This window comes from Podarcis raffonei, chromosome 6, assembly GCF_027172205.1.
Source record: "Podarcis raffonei isolate rPodRaf1 chromosome 6, rPodRaf1.pri, whole genome shotgun sequence".
Classification (NCBI taxonomy): domain Eukaryota; kingdom Metazoa; phylum Chordata; class Lepidosauria; order Squamata; family Lacertidae; genus Podarcis; species Podarcis raffonei.
In genome coordinates, this window is record NC_070607.1 from 32,199,091 (window position 1) to 32,222,922 (window position 23,832).

Genomic DNA, 23,832 nt, shown 5'->3' on the forward strand with positions numbered 1-23,832 from the left:
CAGAAATGTACCTGCATGCATTGGGACTTCTAAAAATCAGTTTCCACACACCACACTAGATGACATAGAGGTATTAAAAATGCAGTTAGTTATTTAAACATTTCCACGCTGGCTCTTTAACACCTCAGGGTGCCTTAAGCATTTCAATATCCAAGTGAAGTGTCTACAGCAGCCTGATACTCGCCAAACAGTTTTGGGCTACAGCTCCCAACATGGTGGTGCTGGCTAGGGCCAATGGAAATTGCAGTCGAAAACATCTGGCAAAGGCTGGTTTACAGTGTATAATATTAAAGGTGCCATCTGTTGCATTGTCCTTTGCAAGAGTTGCCATTGCACTGCAAAACTCCTAGCTGATATTTGGTTTGAGGGAGTCTGTTTTTACAGGATGCAGGAGACAGGGGTGGGGGCAGCTTTTAAACGATTCACTGTTCAATAAACCTAAGCTCTAATAAGATACTAAAATAGATCTAACATTTTATATGTCAGCTCTATTATTACTCTGTTTTCCGCAACTTCGCCGTGTGTCAATATACTTTGCCTCAAAAAGACTTTTGGATTTATTTTTAAAAATGCACACATTTGGTCAAGAGTTCAGTCAATGTTTCTTGACCTGAAACAGCTATTTTTGTCTTCAGATTTTCTAAGCAGTGAAACTACACAGCATATGATTAGCACTGTACATGTTTATTCTAAGTTTACAGCTAGCTATGCCATAACATTCCAAGAGCAGACCACAGTGACCTCTGTAGTATATGATAAAAAGACCAAAACTAACATTGTGAAAACGAAATCCAGAATGTTACATTTAAACTTTCCCACAGAATTATCAGGACACACATAGAGTCTGACTGGTTGACGAATATAAGGCTTGTGGCCAAGAGGCCTCAATTCTGCTCCTACTCTTTAAAACTGAAATAGTATGAAAACAGATTAATGCTCATGTGCTAATTCTCACACAACATGATCTCAGATGTTTCTATTTGCAAGTAATTTTGTTCAGGACACTTTACTTCCAAAAATATGTAGTACAAGCTGGCAGCCATACGAACATTCTTAGTAGTTGTGGAAAGCAGATTTTTAAAGAAAGTTTACAAATTATGTGCTACAAAGGAGGAATATACACAACTCCACTATGATGTGTGTTACATTTCCAAATGCATGTGCAACCTGTGCTCTTCCTGTGGGGAGAAAGGTGCAAGTTCTTCCTCCATAGATTGCCTAAAAGCACAGAAAGCCTAAAGCATCATTTGCACATCCGCGTTTGCAGATTATCATAAATTTTGCTTATTTAAAACACTGCTACCCTTATCTCAACACACTGCCAGCTTTCAAGAACCATCATAAAACATGCAACAAAAGTATAAAAAAGGAAATAACCAAACAATAAAAAGAAAAGTAGAGCAAATATTAAAAATAAAACTTTTTTGTCTTATAAACAGGGGTTTAGGGTAAGCTCTGTTTCAAAGCTTATCTGATGAGCTTCCTGAATCAGTTTCCTCTGTGGAAATGAACTGGAGAAGTAATTAACCTTATGTGGACATTCTGTACATAGCTAAGGACATTCTATACATGGCTACAGTGTCCTAATGTACATCTCTAAGTAAGGAGAGTCTTCACACATATGTAATCTCTTTTATTTCCAAAATTATATTTTTAACCATCTATGAGCCAATATTTCTGCAACAACAGATTTATTTTTTGTCTTGTTTAATTTTTGGAACTGGAGACAAGCTACTGTGCTGGTCACATTTCTAAATACTTTCAGCTAAACAGGCCCATTTAACTATGCAAATACACTGGCAAATGTTCTGTTCAGCTCTAAAAAATTATTCATCTTGCAACGATCAATAATGGCTTTGGCAATGAGTTTCCATTCCTTCCAACATCGAACCAGTGTGCATCTTAATTACTTTTGTGCACATAAACCACCAATTGTCTACGGTCCAGACTTTGCCCAAGTATTTTTGCTACATATTTTGCAGTTTGAGGTCCATTAAATTAGCCACAGTTATGCACAAACCATTTTTCTTTCTTTCCAGCTGTACTGGGGTGGGGCTAATTAAAATAGGGTAGAATATGCTATTGAAGGGCAACAGAAGCAACTTTGTCCTTCTACCAAAGACCAAGGCATTCATTATTCAAGTTTATTGTGAAGCAGTATTCAACAAGGTAATTAATTTTTAAGAATGCAGAAAATAGAAAATGTTGCAAAACAATTAAAAAATAGCAAGACCTGCCAGAAAAGTTTAGAAATCTGGAGTTTTAAAAGAAAACTATACCATATTTCTAGTTCTAGAAGTTAACTTCCCAGAGGCCTTCAACACAACCATTTTGTGAAATTAATTTCACAAGTGCAGTGCAGTTAATAATGGAATGATCTTCCCTCAAACTGGTGGCTTCCATGTGTTTTGGACCACAACTCCCATCAGCCCCAGTCACCATGGCAAATGGGACTGGGTGATGGAAGTTTTAGTCCAACAGATATGGAAGGCACCAGGCTGAAAAAGGCTGCTATGTATGGTAAAGGTAAAAGACCCCTGACAGTTAAGTCCAGTCACGAACGGCTCTGGGGTTGCGGCGCTCATCTCGCTTTACTAGCCAAGGGAGCTGATGTTTGTCCGCAGACAGTTTTTCCGGGTCATGTGGCCAGCATGCCTAAGCCGCTTCTGGTGAAACCAGAGCAGCGCACGGAAACACCGTTTACCTTCCCGCCGGAGCAGTACCTATTTAACTACTTGTACTTTCGAACTGCTAGGTTGGCAGGAGCTGGGACCTAGCAATGGAAGCTCACCTCGTCGAAGGGATTTGAACTGCCAACCTTCTGATTGGCAAGACCTAGGCTCAGTGGTTTAGACCACAGCGCCATCTGCATACCTGCTAAGTATGGTCCTCTTCCTTATTCTGCAAAGCTGTTCCAAAGGTAAAGAAAACAGCTCCCTATACACATTCAACATGGCTTAATCACCAAAGGGTGATAAGCCCTTACTAAGATTAAATACCAGTTTAAACATTACCTCAATGGCTGTTGCCAGAAATCAGTTCCATGGAATAAATCCAAATGGCAGTACTGACAATTGTATTTGCTTCCCACATTGAATTGGTTTCCCCTTTTGGCCTGATTATGCAATAAGAATCTGCACCAATAGTACATTACTGCTGCCACACAGCCCTGAAAGCAGTAAATTAATCTTGGCAGCAGCTACACTACCGAACTGAATCAGCCTAAAGTAAGAAAATGACTTCACAATCCATGAGTGCCCAGTTACTACCAGTGATAATCTGACTGCAGCTTCAAGATCTCCAAGTACCGTATATAACCAATGGGGGGGTTAAACACCCTGGGCTCCTTTGGGAGAGAAATTTGATTAAGTATAAATAAACAAACACCAAAGATAATACTAGTATTTCACCTTACATCTAGAGTGGGTGGAAGGTAGATCTTGATCTACAGGTAAATTAATGGGTGATTTGCTGCAAATTTGCAAGGTTCCAATTGTTTTAACACTAGACATAATAAAATGTCCCTTCTCCTCCCATTTATTTTGGCTGGGGATGGGAACCAGGTAGAAAGGGCTGTGAGCTCACCTTTGGTACTGAAGATAAATTCTTAGGGCTGGGTGTGCTAATTTAAAGTGTGCCTGTCCTTCCCCTATTTCTGGATCTCTGGGTTCTATGAAAAGAAAGTAGATCCACTAGCTTGAAGTCTGCTCATCCCTGAGACACAGTGTTCCTATGCATGCATGTCAACAATCGCACCTAGGTATTTACATGATATACAGTCATGATTACTAGATTACTACCCACAACTTGAAGCTTGACATCCACCCCAAATGTTCTTTCTTGTGGTTCAAGCAGCAGATGACCATCACTAACAGCAAACATATTTATAGAAATAATATAGAAATAACCTATATGATAATACAGTTTATAACAGCTTGATCTGGGAACAGACCTACTGTTAGTGGCGTTTCAAGAAAATTTTAACTACCAAGCTGTGCCTCCCTCTCTCACTCAAAGCAAACATTTTTAATGGTGAAAAGCAAATAGCAACAAACTCAGCCAAACCGAATGAAAACCACAACAGGGGCAAACAGAAAGAAAAAAGCAAAGTCATTTGCCACCCATTTCCAAATGCTAACATTTTTATTGCCTTTGGGCAAATAAAAGCAATCTGAAAAGGTAAAACATATTTTTCAACCTCTCTGTTCTTTGAAATGTCTTCATTAAAATTGAAACTTTTGACTTTTTGGCTGGATTGTATTTTTAAAGGACAATCTTTAAATTGATGCCAGTATCTTTATTTAGAAGTAGTTCATTCTCAGAACCTAATGTTCTTTCAAATTATCATATTGTATTCCATGAAATGGCTGTTGCAGGCATGAAACTTTTCCTAATGCTGAACACTGTAGTTTCAGCCTCTGCTATTAACAATACCAGCAGAGCTATCCTAAATTTGCCTACTTGAAAGGAAGTCCTATTGAGTTCAACTGGGCTTAATCCTAGGATATAGGATTGCAGCCGATAACTAAATTATATATTTGCTGCACTAGAAACAAAAGCAGAAACACCACCCTGGTTTATTCTATGCATATAAGGAGAAATCGGTGTTTTCCAAAATATGGCATAATAATTAAACAAAAAATAGGAAAATACACATATGTTTTTCATTAAAAAATTCAGAACAGGATAATATCATGTGCTTTAAAAATGATTGGTTAAAATCATTATCATTTTTTTAAAGGCAGTAACAGTTACACCACTCCTTTGATTGCTAATTAAATGGAGAGTTAGGTGTTACAAATCAATAACCACACAAACAAATGAAATGCAATTTCAGAAGTAACTAATGATTTTGCTCATGTGTTTTGCAGTCCTAAACACATCTTTTTTCTAGAAATCAACTTTTTACTGCAATTGAATAATGGGACACACAATACTTTTAAGAATTTAAAACCACCCATATCATTTGTGTCCAAAAAGATACAGAAGTCATTGAGAAAAGAACTAACCAACTTAGTGAAATAATAACAATAATCTTAAAATTCACACAATATTGGAATTTTCAGCTAAAGGAACATTTTAATTAAAATGAAGCAAATATCTGCACTAGAAATATTAAATCCCCCCCCCAAAAAAAACCCCTCTACTGGTATAAAACAAAACAAATTTATTAACTCTCCATTATTTAATTATTGTCAAACTAATTGTGAAAACACTTGCAAAATTCACCCATTTCTCCTTGAATTCCATCAGTGACACAATCACTTCTGACTGTCAGTCCACTGACACTCTCCCCTTCTCACCCCAATGGCTGCATATTGTAAAGCCAGGACTTTTAACTCCTAGAAATACAGATGGTGTTCCTTCCAGCCAAATACATGAAAATGACACTCATTTTGAATGCCATGAGAAGTGAGGAAAACATGATGTGAGTAAGACATTCTGTCGGCAATTATACCCAAACCAAAATACTAAGCAAAGAGAGGCAGAAAACAAAGCCACCAAAAAAATCAGAATAGAAATGCTAATCAGATAAAATGTAAAGCGTTAATTGTCATTTTGTTAATCTACAAATCATTTCATAATCCGCTATGAGGCACCCCATTGCTATCCTGACTCCAAGTATCACGGTTTTGACATAGTACATTCAAGGAAAAAATGTTGTTAACAAAATACCTTGCTGTGTAGCAGAGAGATTTGTATTCTGTGCAGCTGACAGGTTAAAATGAAAAATTTCCATCCACAGGTATATTTCAAAGGCTCCACTGCTTTGATGTACTCTGTGCAGCAGGTTTTTCCATTCCTCAACCAATAGCTCCTGGTCACTTACATTCCATTTGCCAAATAGTAAAGTGTTTATTAGTCATAACCACACAGCTCTTCCAAAGGTAGAGAAGAAACTCCCAAACAAACAAAAAGATCACTCCTCTATACACGAATGCTTTCCCACAGTGACTCGCAAGTAGGGCATCATCATTTAAAACGAACCGGGCCAGCGAAACGACCACAGCGCAGACTCACAACTCACACAGGCAGATTTATGATCCCTCCAAAGAGGAGACTGCTAATTAAAATTTTAAAAAACCAGCGCAGTTGTTGCAAAGCACACAAAACCCAAAAGCAACTGAGGTAAACATCTCAGGTAGTCTAGCTTGTTTGTTCTCAATGAACCACATACACAACAACAGTAGATAACAGCCTGTATGTTTTCAAAAAGTGTGACACAGTCTTCCTCTTATACTGCAATTGTAAAATAAAATAAAACCTGTACCAGGAAGGAAGATTCACTGAGTTCAAAAGAACACTTTGGATTTAAGCAAAAGATGTGTAATAAAAAGTGAAGCAGGAGATAAAGGACTGGAAAATGTCAGAAGATTACCTCTTGCTACCTTTAACATAGTATTGCATTTATTCGTCTAAACCTGCATTTTACAGAGGTTTTATCCCCCCCCTTTCTGTTACAGAATTTCAATTGGGATTCCGCTCATCAATTCTGCTATTTAATTATACATTTCCTTATACTCCCTTAGATGTTAGTAACAGCATAGCATTATCTTTTACTAGGGATACTTGCATGGCACTGAGCCCCACTGAGCATACTGTGACTTACTTCAGAGTAAACATGCATATATCATCAGTTTGCACAGATTATAAGCCATGAGTCTAGGCAAGCATCACAAAATGTCCTTTTATTTTTCAGAGATGTAGACATTAAATGTGAGCTCTCAAACCCAATCATGTATATTTCAGTAGTCAATATTATACATAGCGTAATGGTGCATATAAAATGTGAGGGCTGTTTTGAAACTAATTCTTATTATGTACGATGATTCTGGATTCCTAATCTCTCTAATAAAATTGGGTATCTATAGGTGATATAGCAGTTACTGACAGCTCATGGAAAAGGTAACAGCTGACAATTTAAATGTTTTCGAAACAAAGACTTTGGCCATCGCAAACTTCAAATAGATGTGATTATATTCTTACTAGAAGCCAGCCTGTGGTATGAAGTAGCAAAACTTTTAAACAAACATTTTTTAAGGATTGCAACTTTTTATCAAATTTGTTTATACTTCCAGTTCTGCATTCAACTATCCATTTGCCATGGCACATCATACAAATCTGTCTGAAAAAAGGAAACATGAGCAAGTCTATTTCTTCCTCCTGTGCAGCCAAGAGATCAGAAGCAACCCACTGCCTCTTTTAAACTAACCAGAGTTTACTACATGCAAGCTGTGGAAACCCTGCTTTAAAGTATAATTTGTTAATAAGTCAGGATGAAGAAAAATATATATGTTTGACTGGGGTTTCAGCAAACCAGTTTGAATGAATAGTACCCCAACCCCACCCCACATTTGGGCTAGCTGAAGTGCTTCTAATCTTCCCTTTGCATCCACATTGAAGGAGAGGGAAAAGGGACACACAAGTCCAAGCAGACTTGTTTATGCATGGTTTTGGCATGACATCAAACACAGGCCAGTGATTTTAATTTGCCACACTGCGCTGCTGCATATCCTGTCCCTTGACACTGCAATATCAGTGCTACTTCGCAGGATTCTGCCACATGAAAGTCAGAGAGGAGGCAGATTATCAAAGCACATGTGTTTCTGCATGTTCCACAATAAAATATAGTTATTCTGTTCTCCCATATTGGATATTCCTAAAGAATGCTCACCCTAAAAAGGGGGGGGGGTTCTCCAGGCAACTATGTTAATGCATGTCTCACATTGGGCAAATGTGTGTGTGTGTGTGTGTTCAATTTTCCAGACCTTTTCAAATTCTAACACCTTTTAACTATTGTTATACTCATCTCTGGTCAGTCTGTTTTTTCACAGTAGTTGGGTTAAGATGCGGTTTTAACCCTAGAATGTTGTCTGGGGCTCTCTCCTGTGATTATTTACATTACTGTGCCTGGAATATTGCTACTTAACTAAGACCATGTCATTTTTTAAATTTTATTCTTTAATTGGATTTTTGTGCCACTACACTGTATAGTGATTGATGGCATTGTATGTTTCTTTAAACTGTTCTAATTATCTGTCACCCAGATAATTTATGTAGAATATGACTAGTAAAGAATTTATTTTATATATACCATATTGGCCTGAATATAAGCCTCACTTTTTCCCAAATTCTGACCGAGCGGCTTATATTCACGACCTTACGGTATGCAGCCAGGAGCGCCCGCCCCATGCATAGTCCCCCATCCTCTCCCCCAAGGCCGGGAGGAGAAAGAGCAAGGAAGGCGAAAGGCCGCTGGCAACACAGTGCAGCCCCCTCCCCCCAGTATGCAGCCAGCAGCAGTGAGGAATGGAGCGGCTTATATTTAGGTATTTTTTCTTTTCCCCCCTCCAATTTTAAAGGTGCGGCTTATTTATATTCAGGCGCTGTTTATATTCGGGCCAATACAGTATATAATAAATATTGTTCACATTGGCTAGATGTTAATACATCTGAGCCTGTTTCAGTTGATCCTTCACACCTACAACCTGGTGACCATAGTATATTTTAGTGAGCCATCATTTCTGGATCTGGACCATAATATTTTCATTCTGAGAGAGCACAGATGCTTTGGCTATGTAGTCATTATTAATTAATCAGAAATCATTCCAACAATGCTGATTTTCAATTATCTACAATTTATTTAAAAAGGTGCGTCTCAACTTATCATTGCCATCCACAGCTGGAAAAAAGAAAATTAAAAACACACCATCTTAGAATCAGCAGAATAAAATACACCACAGGGAAGGAATTAAACTTACTCTACACTTGCTTAGCCCTTAGCCCTGGCAATTAAAATACAGCAAAAACAAGCAAGTCTTTGCAGCATTTCTAAAAAAGACTCAGGCTCCAGTTTACATGAAATCCTGAGAATGTGGGAAAGCCACTGAGAAATTTTCAGGCCCTAATGCAGGAATGTGGAATCTCTTCGCTCCAGATGCTGTTGGACCACTGAAAGCTCATTATTTTGCTTATAGTTCATATTTTGCATATTAATGGTTTAAGGCGGATACTCTCAGATGATCTTAAAAGATTGTGGTGAGACTTCGAGGTGGCAATTTAAGTTGATTTGCCAAGCAACTTTATTTAAGAAATTTGACTGTAAATTAAGCCAAATGCCTAAGAAATGTACAAAAATAATGGGCTGGGTCCAGACTGTTTATGTGAATGGAAGGGCTCCTTTTATGGTCTCTAATGGATGAAGTAGGGGGAGATTACAGTGTCTTCCCTGATTTCCCCTCGCCTTGGCAGCCCACTCAGACACACTACCTTTTGCACTGTTCTTCCAGTTCAGCTTTTCAAGAGGGAATCAGAGATAGGCATGCATAACTTGCCCTGTGCCCTCTCAACAGTGCAACAGAGCTCTAGATCCAACCTAGTATGAATACAAATACATAATAGATGAAGTTACCTGTTACTGTATCCTCCCCAAATATTACAACACAATATTTAGGATCTAACAAAGCTTTAGTGGCAATCAGTTCTACTCATGCAAATGGAAGTGTTTCTGGGGTTTTTTTCCCATTCTCCCCTTCAGCTGCAAGACTCCAAACCACATCTCATTCCATTCTGGCATATTTCCCAACCAAACAGGAGCAGCTTTCAAGTGGTGCAAGAGGCAGCAGCAGTAAAGCCCTTCTTCATTCCATGAATGGAATTCCATTCATATTAATACAAGCAATTATTCTTTCTCTCTCTCTCTCTCTCTCTCTCTCTCTCTCTCTCACACACACACACACACACACACCACACCTCTACAATATTTACAGCAGTGGATTTTGTTTCTTTGTTTTCCATTTAGTAAAAGAAGTTGCAACAGCAAAACAAAACTTTGCTCCTCTTATTTCTTCTTTTTCAAAATGACATGAAATGATACAACTTTCATGTCCTGGTCTTTATTCTATTCAATTAATATATAACTATTTTCCTAAGCTGGCCAGGCTTTCCAAGAATCCCATCCAAAAAGCAGAAGGGAAATGAATTCTATGTATTAAAAGCTGGTGCTTTTTAGGCATCTGAAGCTAGACAAGAATATGCAACCCTTGGCAGAGTCAACCCATTCATCCCAATGAAAATGCTGTGCAAAATCCAAAGTGTACAGTCATTCATTCACTGAGAATAAATGAATTCTCAGTGATGCCCCCCTCCTGTACCACACGTAAGTCATCAGCTTCTCCATTTGTTATTTCTCCTTCCCTGGGACAAGCAACTCTCTACACCCAACCACAAAGTTTCACGCAAATATATTTCAGAATTCACAATTTATGTCCTAAGTAAGAAGGATGAAAGAAATATCTGACTTTGCATTATTAAGCAGATGAGCAGAAGAAATGTATTTCTGACATCCTTCATACTTACTACAGCCAAGGAGAGCAAAGGTGGATCGAACTTCAGAAGATCCGCAGCTCCAATCCAAGTCCGTCTAGGAGTATTTCTATATTCCAAATAAGTCTTTCTGCCATAATCCTATTGGAGTGTAATTGCTGTGGCTAATAGCCTTACCCTGTTATGAAAATGTTCCACATAAATGTGGTACCAAGTTATGATAACACATGATCATGCTGTGAAATGGTAATTCCTATACAATAGCCCTTGCCAATACCATAAATCTCTTTATTAGACAACATACTATTACAGGAGATCTACTTAACTGTTTCTCTACTTAAAGGGCCATTTGGTGTTACAACAACAAGCTGATTTTTTCACATTAGCAAGGATTAGACAGTATAAATAATGAATCGGCACCAAGATGGTGTACTTTTGTGACACCAGTAAACCTTTTTGCTAGTTGTTTAAAAGGATAATCAAAAATACAATAAAAGCCTGTGTTCTCCTGCACATATACACATTTTTAACATTACGGCATTGTAATAAACCTTCAGAAGAATCAACTCTCAAACCAATTTTCTGGGAGGATTTATGGCAAGTGAGTGTGTTTCTGAGTGCTGCTTCAGTTTTATGGAATGTGCAACTATGCATAATGCTCTATTTCATATTAAAATCACAGCAGATAGCATGCAGACTTCCCAAACTACCTTAAATGAAAATAGAGCGCCATTATTTTTCAGAGCTAAACAGTGCTTATTTCAATGCCATCTCCATTACCTTCTTTGTACAGCAAGCAATATATTAAGTCACATTTATTTCCCTAACATTTCTCTTGTTTCATGAAGGGCTTCATCATCCGAAAATGCATAATTCAAATTCTAAAACATGCAGGAACATCCTTCAAATTCCTGATACTAAACCTTAAAAGATGACATTAGCAAATGCTAGGCGTCCATGTCTTAGGTGATATTTACCGGTATTTATTAATAAGCTCATAATTTGATATTATTATACCACCATGGCCTTTTTAAACTGTAAGCAGGGCTGTAGTTTTTTTCACCCCTAAATGTTTTAATGCTGAAGGTTTAGCTGTTGAATGCATTACACTTATTTGTTGGCTATAGTACTAGTGATGTCTTTTTGTAAAACAAAAACTAAGACTTGACCTTGCAACTGTAATGTAACCAACAATATATATAGATAGATGATAGATAGATGTGAGATAATATCCCATTGTCACAGTTTTCCACTCAGCATACCAAACACTATAGTTAAATTAAGGAAGCTCTGAAGCTTGTGAACTTCTTTTATTTATTTTTAAAGAAGGCAACAAATTATTTTCTGAATATTTCCTGATGTTTTGGTTGCCAATGATTCTTTACATCCACCCCCCCCGCAATACAGTTGCACAAGTATTTGGGAGTTTGCTCTTTTTAAAATAAAAAAAAAATCCCTAATTTTAAAGCAAAGAGTATTTTCATCTGAAAAAGGAATGTCATTTTAACATCCACTTACACTTTTTGCATGTTAAATTTACAAGTGTTTGCCAACTGCTATCAGCGATGTAGGTGCTTCTCAAAGCATACCCTTGAACACACTTTACATGTAAAACACTTTTAATCTGAGCAAAAGCAACAGAGAATGCTGTAACAAGCAGACATTGTATTTATGCTGAAAAACAATTGCAGTCCTTAAAAAAAAAAGCCACGATTATTCTGATTATCTCATATGCAAGCTCCCTCTGCAGGTAATAAGAAGAGTTAGCAAAAAGTATGCAGAAAATGCAAAAATTTAGCACTGGAAGACAAACAAATGGACACTATTTGAAAGGAATTCCCAGACAGCTAAGAGTTACCTGATATCAGTCACTCCTGAAGAAGGCACCCTGGCCATTTTTATCTCCTGCTGGCTCTATCCAGTTATCCTTGTCCTTCAAAACAGTTAAGCAAGCAACTTTAGCTCACTGCATACCAAGATGTAAAAGCTGCTGCTGCTGCTGTTTTCCCCCCTCAACATCACATTAAGACTTTTATGGGAAAGGGAAAACCAACACTGAACCATCCTGAAGTGGAGGGACCACCCAAAACAAGTCATCACTTCCAGGCTAAATCATCTCCTTAACCAAAATAAACAAACACAGCACTGTGGCTCTGTTTAACGTCCCTCTGCCACATAAGCCAAAACCTATTCCTATTAGGATTAACTTGCTACCTCAAAGTTTAGTATCAATTACACTGAATACAAACATGGGTATTTTAAGAAAAATAAGCACATAATATTAAATAACAGGGGGAAAACATTTACTAGTTGTCATATCCTTGTTTTTATCCATCCTAAGAAAACCATTCTACTATCACAGAAAACACTTTTGGCCAAGCGTCGCTATGTAGAGCTATAATAAATGAACATACCCAATGTTTGATATAAACTCAGTAAAATTCAGGCTTTGGGTGGCTTCTGACTCTGGCTACAATCCTAACCAGGTCTACTTGGCAGAAAGTCCCATTAAATCACTCTAAGGTTAAGTGAGGTGTGCAGACCCACCAAAATTAGTGCACAAGTTTTAGTCATTGCTGTCTTAAGCCCACTGGTGTCAACAGATCCACTCTGTATATGACTTTGTCAGATACCATCCATACTGTGCCAGAGGTGCTAGCCAAAGTCAACCTACAGTTGGGCTACAATTACAAACCGAACCAACCCCAAACCCTTGCCGAAGGGCTGTAACTCAGCGGAAGATTTTAATGAAGTAGGTCCCAAGGTTCAATCCCTAGTATTATCTCCAGACAAGGTTGAGAGAGACCACAGTCCAAAACCCTAGAGAGCCACTGCGAGTCAGTTGAGACAATTCTGAGCTAGATGAACCAATAGTCTGAACTGGTATAGAAGAAGCTCCCTATGTTGCTACGTAACATCAGCATTTGTGAAGCTGGAGTGGCGCCAGTTTTCTACTTTTTACCATAACCATTTGTTAGGTCACTCCTACAAACAAGAAAGGCTTTGTGGTCTAATATAAAATGAACCCAAGGTTGATTTCGATGTCCAAGCTCAATTTCTCTGGGTTGTCATAAAATTCCTCTATAAACCAAGCAAGTCACTTTCAGAAATTCAATTACTAATATATAAAACTTAGATATTTTGCCCTCCGGGGTAGGGATGAATTCACGAACTACAGTACAAGGTTAGGGGCGAAAATCCAACACAGATGATGACAATACGGCCTCTGCCACCCGAGGAGGAAATGAAGTGCAGCATGCAGACAAAAATGCTGTTTCTAATAAATGACGATAGCACTGGTAAAAATGATAACCAACGTAAATTTTTTTAAAAAATCAATGAGAAATAACTGAAAGGACTATTTAAAGGCAAAATTGTTAAAGCAGACTAGGAAAGGATCAAGAAATCACGATGCTTTTCTGAACGAGCTTTCAAAAGCATGTAACACAAGCATATAGGCAACTCTTCTCTGTTACAGGAAAGCCTCTAGTGGCCAAATCCATAGCCTGTCATCAGCACGTCCTGTTTAGTAATCTTCAAACGATGTGGCCTTGAAGGCTTCAGGCACAGTGAGTGCTGAGAGAAGGAACACAACATCCAAACTACACAAGTAAATACATTTAATAAAATTTCTTTAGAGAGAGAGAAATCAGACTATTTCACTGCCTTCTTGCAAATCTAAGCAAAAAACAGAAAGGGAGAGTCCCTCTGTAATAACTCTGATTTCCTCCCCTCTCCTTTCCTGTTGTCTATCAACAAGAGTTTATTTCCAACCTTTCCTTTCTGAAGCTAAGCAAGCTCATATTCAGTAAGTACACATGACAAAACTAGAACCCAGTTATTCCATCCACGTATGCTAATATAGCTACACTGATTTCAAAAGACATCGGTCTAGTCCAAATATGCACCTGCACTCAGCACAAAGCGAATCAGGTCTTGTCAGTCAGCAAGGAATATTTCATCAGCAGCTAAATGCAATCACAATTATAGCTGAGCCCTCCAGACTACACATACTGGAACAGAAATACCTCTTGCAAGGAGTGGGGGGGGGAGAGTTGTTTGTGGACCCATTTTATTTACCCAGATCAAAGAGAGTCTGGGTCGTTAACTTGCAGTGTGGCTGCAAGGTCCTTTCATGCTATCCTGGCCAAAGAAAGGAGGGAAGGAATCTTGCATTAAGCCATGACACGGCAAAAACAATGGCTGACTCACGTCAACAATCATGTTCCGTCATGAAATCCGGCTCACGAGCTTGCCAGAAAAGATGCCACCCAGCAATATTTTAAATGGAAAGAGGCAAGAGCTGAACAAGAAGCTTGGCAGAGTTGCCTTCTCTGTCTTAATCTCTCACACATGTACAAGTTCTTATGGTATGCACTGTCCATGGGTGGAAGGAGATGACAGAAATTGTTGGCATGCCAGTGGGAAATGTAATGATTTTAGGTACTGGCTGTTTCTTCGTTTGTGCTACATGCTCAGGTGATTAATTTGGAAAAGCAAAACAAAGCAAAAGGACTTCTGGGACCTGGAGCTTCCTGAAAGACACCCTATGTCTGGTAGTCCTATGGCCTATTGCCAGAAATGTGGGGTGAGCTATGATTATTTAGAGGGGGGAAACTATGAACACTGCTCCTCTTCAAAAGCACTAGGGCCTAGGGCCATGTCCTAGAGGTCTTAGTTGCTGGACTTAGCCCAGAGGGAGGTCTGTTTCCAATTAAACCTTGCTCCCATCAAGCCAAAGTTTCATCCCAGTTTCAACTCTCCATATACCTTATCAGCAACTAAGTAGAAATCTCAGAATTCTTTTAAAAAAAACAGTCATCCATTTCCCCAGCAGCAAAGAACAATTTTGGCAGTAATGGAAGTGAAAGTATTCCGCCGTCTAGAAGCAGAGCAATAATCATTCCGAGGTGTTGACTCATATGAAAAAATATCTACAGCAGACGCAACACACAGTTAAAAGAAAGAATAAAAGCACCTATTTAAATATGGGGATGAATTTTGCATCAAGGGAACAAATCAAATGGTAAAAAAATAGAGTATCAACTGGTAAAGCATAACTGATTGCTCAAAATTGTTATTATGTATTCTCCAAACTAAGAACATGCAGACAACTAAGTTTGCTATCCTATACCCACTTAGGATATTATTTCTGAAATACACTGATTTGCACAATAGATCTTATTCAAAACTTTTGCAACTCAAGCAATATAGTTAACGACAACAGCATAAACATAGTGCCCAGTGTTTTTTTTATTCAAAATAACAAATTTTAGAAACCACAAAAAAAAAATCCAGTATCAAAATAGCAAAATGTGTTCCCCTTGGCTTAGAATCATTTCCTAATTTCTACATCCAAATGCCATGCATTTCTCTTCTGAACATGGCCAAAAATATTTAAAATATTGGAATTTAGAACCAGTATTTATATTCAAACCATGTATTACTGTCCTTCGGCCTTACTGTTTTGAGAAAAGCAGCATCTGACAGTGTTTACTACTCCTTTTCATTCACACAAAATGAAGCAAGAGGTAGCAAGCCTCAATTGCTGGGGTATCCTACAGTAGTTTTACGCCATTTATTCCCCAAAATCTCCTAGAAAAATTCTTGAAACGGACAAAAACATTTATATATAATTAGAAAGTAATGTAAAGCCTGCAAAAAGTATCCTTTTACCATAAACACTAGTCAAGCAGAATGAGAATCTGCTTGATATACTGGAATTATAACTCAAATTAATTATCTTTTTAAAATAAAAACTGGCGATTGTGGGCAAAACATGAAAACTACAGTGCAAGGAGATGTAGTTTCTTGTACATCTCCTTCCCTCTTGCAAAAATAAGTAACATTGTAAAGTGTTTTGTACACTAAAAGTGCTATATGTAGCTACTAAAAAGAGGTTTACAAAAACATTTAGCTGCATTATGTCTTTAAAAATTAGAACTTCACTTCCTTTTGTATCCATGTACCCAAATACAAAATAACAAAAAACGAGCATTGTTTCTTCAGAGGTCGCATGCATGTCTAATTGATGGCTTTCCCTTTCTTAAAAAACACTGTAATACTTACAGTGGGGAGGCTGGATCCATTTCCTATGATCAGTGTCAAAAATTTTGCAGGAAAAAGTCACAATTCACGCATCGCATTTGACACTCTGTGTGTGTGTGTGTGTGTGTGTGTGTTTTTCACTACCCAGGTTTGTACCAACTACAAAATGTGCTTAAATAAGCTGTCCAGAGCAAACGCAATTCAGAACCAACATGCAATCATTTAAATGCCCTAGTATATTTTAATGTTTATAAGGTTCTCATTCTAGGCTGTTAGCCAACAAGAGGTCCCCTTTTCTCTCTCAGCACACGTTCTGTTGTCAGGCTATGATTAATTCTGTGCTCTGTAGAGGGAGACATTACATCCGGGCTAAAACATACCTAAATTTTACCCTGAGGCAGAGGTCTGGTTTAAACATCTCCATTCAAAGTGGCATTTGTCTTCCCCCTTTCAGTCACTTTATTCAGAAATTCTAGCATGATGACTTTGTGACCTACAAACGGCCCACCGGTTTAAAACTGTTATGTTGCCTGCCCCTTGTAGCTGGCTGTTTTAGACACTCAGAGTAGCAAGACTGTGTGCATCAGGAAACTACACAGAGGCAGATGTTCAATAAATAAAAAAGACAAATTCTAGCTTTCTGTACAAAAGGCAGAGGCAATGTTTTCAAACTACAGTATTAAAACACAGAGTGCCTACAGAAATATGTAATCGTTTTAAAAACAGAAAAATATCACTAACACATCATCATACATATATTTTATTTTTAAAAAGGCGAACAATTGTATCTTAAGTGAGTTTTTCTGCACTGGAGACATGAAATGGATGCTATTACTGTCACCCTACAAAGTAATGTACTTTTCTATATTTGGTCTTCATTCTTGCATGAAACACCTACTGAGGTTTTCATATTTTTTCCATTACAAAATCAAGGAAGATATGCAGGTAAAAAACAAAAAATGGGTGGCGTGACCATTTTCCATACTCAATGCAATCCTATACACGTCTATGACATACACATTTACGCAGAAGCAAGCCCTACTGAGTTCAATGGGGCTTATCTGTCATGGTGTATAGGATTGTAGCGTATATTCCATTTCTTTTGTAAAGTTAATGCTCTATTAGTTGACTTATCCACTTGCGCTCCTGCACAGAGAAAAGCAACAACCACCTACGGTAGAAAAATGTAGCAAAATTACATGCTATTGCATATAGATTACACTATATTCTTGGTGCATTAAGAGCACAATCCTATGTATGTTGACTCAGAAGTAAGTCCTACTGTGCTCACAATGAGGCTAACTTCCATGTAAGTGGGCACAGGTCTGCAGTCTCTATATGGCCACTTTTGATAATGCTAGGGAATTCATACATTGCTGGCAAGATGCTACTTAACAAGGTAATCTCATTTCTGTGGTTTTTCAGTATAATTGATTTTCCCTCTTAGCTGCTCTGATAATTGAGCAAAATTATACAACCGTGGTGGGATTTTACTTACCAGCGCACAACACATAAAATCTTCTACAAAGATGAAGTATACTTCTTCATAAAACTTCATTTTTGTTGTAATTAAACAAATTGTATTTAAGTTTGGCTTGTGCTGCCAAAGCAATCAATAGCATTCATTTTATTTATTTATTTATTTTGCAGCAGGCTGCACTTTTATCTGCAGGTGTCAGACCCTGTGTTTACTTTTAGTCAAGACTACAATGTTCTTGACTAGTGTGCCTTTCTGAATAAAATTTAGGGAGGAAAATAACAGGCTTCTGTACAGTTGGAAGCATTTAACGCCTGACAAATACCACAAGGGAGGAAAAATAATAGCACATGCAAATTATATATTGCTTCTTTGACCCATAAAATGCTCCGTTTAAGATAATGAGCCACAACCTTGCCTGCACTATAATTCCTGAGTCTGATCAACAATGTTTTTCCTTAAAAGACTCAACTGATAGGTTTAAGTGCATCAGGTTGTCGCTTATCTTTTAGTACTTGTTAAGGAATGTGTGTGTGTGTGTGGTGTGTGAGTAATAGAGAGAGGGAGAGAACTTCAGCAGTCACCACTAAAAATAAAAATAATGATAGGAAGCAATGAATTGCCATGTAACTAAACTGATATAAAAATGATCAGCTTCGACAGACAATGTTTATGTAGGAGAATTCTTCAGAAAGGAAATGAACTAATATTTTTACTGATCAAGAGGAGATAACAGAATAAACTCTTCTTATTAACTCCCAAATATCATCAGCTCCATCTGCCTGGAAGTTCCATTATAATGACATTTATCCTATTTTTCAACAATCTGAAAAAGATTAAGCATGCTATGTTTAAGAGTGCACATGTGCTCCTGGGAAACCGAAAAGCTTACGTCTCTCTCTTCAAACATATAGCATCAAATCTTCAAAATAAGAATAGAAAACAGTTCTGTGTAATGTGACATGTATAAGTAGCATGACTAATGATAATTCCGCTAAATTTCCTATGAAAAATAACGGACTTGTTTCTGCTCCTACGCACGAATTAAAAATTACAGTTGGGTTTAACTATTGCTTCCCATCTTTCATTTGGAAAAGTCATTAGCAGTTTTAGCAACTTATTTTTAACTGCCATCTTGCAGACATGCAAAACAAAATAACCCCCAACTCCTGAGACTTCACTATAACAAAAAGGGCACCCACCCCCCCACAAAGACAGATCCCACAAACAGCCATTTGACACTGCATTCAATTAAAGTCTGGTTTCTATGGAAAATCCATGTTGTTTAAAGGGGGAAAAAGGCTTTTTAAATCCCAGGGAGCGGGGTTGGCTATTTTAAACAAAAACAAAACAGTAATTTCTGTGTAATTTCTTTTGCAATGCACACACCTTCTTCTGAAAGGTAACTTGTTCCAGTGTTATCTATATAGTTTCCCCAAAATTATGCTTGCGTGAAATGTTTTACCAGGAAGTGCAATATATCCTTAAGGGGGGGGGGGAGGAATTATGCCTGTCAAATACTTCAACATTATTTCTTCATGTCAATTATGCTATGCAAAACAGATAAAACAGATGAAAATACTGACATGCCAGTCTGCAGTATTTTAAGTATGAATTGCACTATTATATGTGGTTTCCTGACTGGATCTTACCCTATCTTAGTAACTTCCATTGCTGATATGTTGTCACTGAAAGCTGTAAGGGACAAATGAAACATGGTGGCAGCTTCTGAAGTGTTCAAATTATGGACTAACCACTAAGCAAACTTTGCTTTTTTAATGCTCTCCTCTTGCTCATTTTAAGGAAGGAAAACACCCAGAAGCCTGGTGTTAATGTCTCTGCTGATTGTGAAAATTGCTGCAATAAAAACTCCAACTGCTTGCCTTAAATTAAGACTTCCAAGACTACATGCAACATCTATATCTTTGTATTGGTTTTTATAACATTTGGAAGCTTGGCTGCTTTCTTTGATGTTGTCCCATTAATGAATAGGGGAGCCAAATGTGGCAGAGAGAAAAAAATAACTGTTTATTGGAATATCTCAAGTCAAAACCTGCTTTAATTGGTTTGTGCTACCCCACGTTGATTCAATATCCTGATTTCTCCAGCTCTAGCTGCCAGAGCAACTGAATATCTATGTTCAGTTGCTGTTGCCAACACATAGTGACCCACTGTGATTGAAAATGGCAGCTGAAGCACGGCTGTAGCACATTAATTTCTGTCTAAGTGGTCCAATTTTGTCTTATGAATTGCTGAAAGTCTTCCTTCTGTGGCATTTTTATAGAAATTTGTCGAATTTCGAGATCACCGTCATTTAAACTGAAGTGCAACATTTCCAAGACAATTTTTAGATTATCTCTAATGGCTGTACTTCCTTTACAGCATGTAATGTACTTTCTTTACAGCACTCTATGTCCAAAGCAGACTAGTTAAAAGTAACTTAAGTGTTGTAATGACAACTGCATCAATATGTTCCATTTATACCACCGAAAGGTACTGCTATAAGCAACTGAAGGCATTAAGAGTAAATAAACTGGTGAAAATCACCTCAGTGTAATGACACCCCATTTGAGGACTGTTAAAAGAACTCCATCCACAAAATCCTGAACTGCTCTTCACCATTTAAAATTAGCAAATGTCTTTAAAAAACAAAACAAAACCCTGCACAATTCATTGTTTTCTTCAAGGCTTCCAAGCAGCCCAGCTTCTTAGTGATAGTAAACTAAAAATAGACTATTATGCATAAACAATTCTCCTGCTATAACAACCTATTTTTCCCACCCAAAACTAACCACTGGAGCCATGGAAATAAAGTTACAATATCAGTAGAACAGATACATATAATTTACAGAAGAAGAAGAAGAGCAACCAAGAGGTATTAGAATACACTGGGAAAGTTCATTTTGTTTAGCTTGATAAAAGAGACCTACCAAACTTCACCGCTCCCCCACAACCTCTGAACAATCTACTGTTTGGAAAGCAGCCCAATTTACTGAAGGAGTGCTGCATTCTGCTTGGCTACTGGTCTGCCAGATTACAAATATTGATTTTTAAAAAAATAATGAAAGAGGCATATCTCTTTGCAAACAGGAAAAAAAACAGGAGTAGCTAATGAATCAAAAATTACGTAAATGTGGCAGCAACATAAACTGACTTAAAATGCAATGATGAATATTCTGCAACTACACTGCCAGGACCAGTCCTTGCCACAGCTATTTAAAGAATATGCATTAACACTACTTCTACTGAGGAGGACAACAATAGCAACAAAAGATACAGCACATGATTGTAGATAACCTATATAAAACTGACTGGAGGCTTTAAAAAATATATATCCAGGAAGGCATTTTAATTATTCTCTTATTATTCTTTGGAAATTAACCATAACAAATAAATAGAATGTTAAAATCTGTAACACACCCTATGGAATAAAAAAAGATCTGCCATTCCTGTATTATGTATGAGAAGAAACGTGTGCTTTCTTCAAAGGTTTGCAACTGAGTGGTCTTTTCTTTCAAGGATTCATTTGTAGGGGTTTTTTTTCAAGTAATTAGAAGTTCTTTTCCATTCAGGCCCCCTAATGAAATAATGTGCAGGCCATATCCAAAGTGTGAGTCCAAAAGAAAAGGCCTTGCAAATCCCACTAACAGAAAGGATAGGAGACACCAGAAACTATGAAACAGTGGCTGCCACGGAAAAAAAGGTCACCCTTTTTTCCCTTAGAACAAACCATTAATCAATAGAATATAATTGTTTGGCTGTTTGCAAGAGCCTGCAGCATACAGACTATGTTCTTCGCTGGCATAATTACAAAACAGTAAAAGTTCAGAAACATAACCCAAGCCCACCTCCCCCTTTTACCCCTTTACAATCCCCCCACTGCCCTTTGGGCCTCTGCTTTGGAAGCAAATGGAAGACAGGCTGAAGTTTTCTCAATTGAGCTGAAAGCTAAGAAACCTTTGATATGCTAATAGCCCCCTTCAAACGGTAAGAATTCACACTTGCATTAATTCAAACAATTTGTGCAGAATGATGTGAAATGGCACCTCTTTTAGTGACAGGCAACAAAAGGGAGGGAATCAGAGTGTCTGAAGAAACCAAACAACAGAACATTTGTTCTGCAGAATGCTCTAAGAACATGTTCTTAAGGGGAAGATAAACAACACACACCTGAAGCCCAAGATGAAGATCGGTTTGCCAAAGCAACTGTGCCCAAAACCCACCACCACCAAATTTATAAGAGGCTATTATTAATCACAAAGCAAAAATCCAGAGTCTTTTACAGGGTATCGTCAACACACAAACACACACCATCTTATGGAAGAAATCCCTCACACCTTGAGTCTAAAAGAAGGCGGCTTTTCGGGCTACCAGAACTGTATCCAAACACTCCTCCCACTTAGATCCCCCCCCCAAGATGCTACAATAAATCACAACTTTAGCTTACACTTTTCAGAAGCATCTTCCAACACACCACTTGTCCCCAGGTGGTCTTAAATACCTAACAAGTAGAAATGGAGCACAGGTTCTCCTTTTTTCCTCACCTCAAGAGCCACAACTGCAAAGGATTATAATTCATTACTATTTGCAAGTCTCTTGCAAGGTGTGTGTGGGGGGAGCTAGTCAGGCTGCTCCTCCATTCTTGTGCTTTAGTGAAAATAAAAGTGCAACAAGTCATTATTTACTTAAAGGGCTGCACTGCAACTTTTTCTCTCAGCGGGCCACTTGAATTCATGAAGACGACTTGGTAGGGGCCTGCTACACACACACACACACACACACACACAGCCAGCCAGATGAATGAAATCAGCCACCAGGCTTTCTACTCTAAAAGCACCCAGAGTGAGGAGGCTGCCTGGCTGGTCACACACATAGCAAAGAATGCTGGCGCATAGGGAAGAAAGAAGAGAAAAGCTTGCTCCAATAACAGGATCCAGATGGCTCTTGCTTTTAGCCAGAGACTTGCAAGCCTTCTTTGGAGGTTATTCACACACACCCCCAACCCTAAGAGAAGTAGGATTCCTAAAGAAACCCCTCTCCCGCTCCACACATCCACACTAGTTTCTTTCCATGGGAGAAATAAGAGCTGCTAAACAGGAGACAATGTGTACACCCCCACCCCAAACACACTTCCAGTGCCAGGTCACTTTACACCCACAACTCTGGGCACACTCGCTGGTAAAGAAAGTCCTCTGGAATCCCAATAAAAATGCCCTTCGAGTTAAGTATTAAGTATGGCTTGAGCACTTGCTGCAATCCCATCTTGCACACTTTATTTCTTTTCAATGGGGACCCGAAGGCCAGTCAACTCAATACCAGAGCAACAGTCTTTCTTGAGGATCGGGCAAAGTTTAGCAAGCCGGGAGAGGTTTCTCTGCCTTCCCCCCACCCACTCGCCCAGCATTTGAGCTGCTGGCGGTTCCCGAGGGAGCTTACATGCCACGCGGGGGTTTCGCGTGGCGAATGATCTGCGTGGCGAGCGGCCGGGGGGTGGGGTGGGTAGGGAGGATAGGCTGGAAGAGGGGGAACCCCGAGCGAAAGTGTCCTGCAACAGCCCGGCGAACGGACTGACCTCTCGCCAAATCCCCGGGAGGAGCGCAGGTCCGCCCCGCTGCGCGCGGCGCAAGGGGGAAATCCTCGCGCGCGCTCTCGCTGGATCTGATCACAGGCCCGCACAGCCCTCGAAAAAAACTGCCTCTGGTCGTCCTCTTCCTTCTCCAGCCGGACTCTCAGCCTTTCAAGAGGCCAAGGCCCTCCAGGATCGCCACCCCAGAGCCTGCGCCGCTTCACATGTGACTACGCTCTCAGGTCACCTTCTTTCCCACCCTCCACTTGCCCGGGAAAGACCCCAGCTTCAGAGTTAAACCCTCATCCGATCTCCCTTTGCCCAGGGAGGAAGATCTAGGAAGTAAAAGGACCATCGCGAGCCTCCCCATGCCTGAGTGTTGACCACCCCATGCCTCTCCTTTCCCATATGCATT

General features: G+C 38.8%; 1 protein-coding gene across 25 annotated transcripts in view; it reads right to left on the minus strand.

The window, feature by feature from the left end:
• Positions 1-23,832, minus strand: part of ADGRL2 (adhesion G protein-coupled receptor L2) — a 569,402-nt gene that overhangs the window by 176,401 nt on the left and 369,169 nt on the right. Inside the window, exon 1 of one of the 25 annotated variants that reach the window (XM_053391930.1) lies at positions 23,424-23,538. The exons of the other annotated variants lie outside the window; for them this stretch is intronic. The gene's annotated coding sequence lies outside the window, so the exon portion shown is untranslated. Of the gene's footprint in view, positions 1-23,423; positions 23,539-23,832 lie in introns of those variants that run through there. 25 annotated transcript variants of the gene reach the window in all.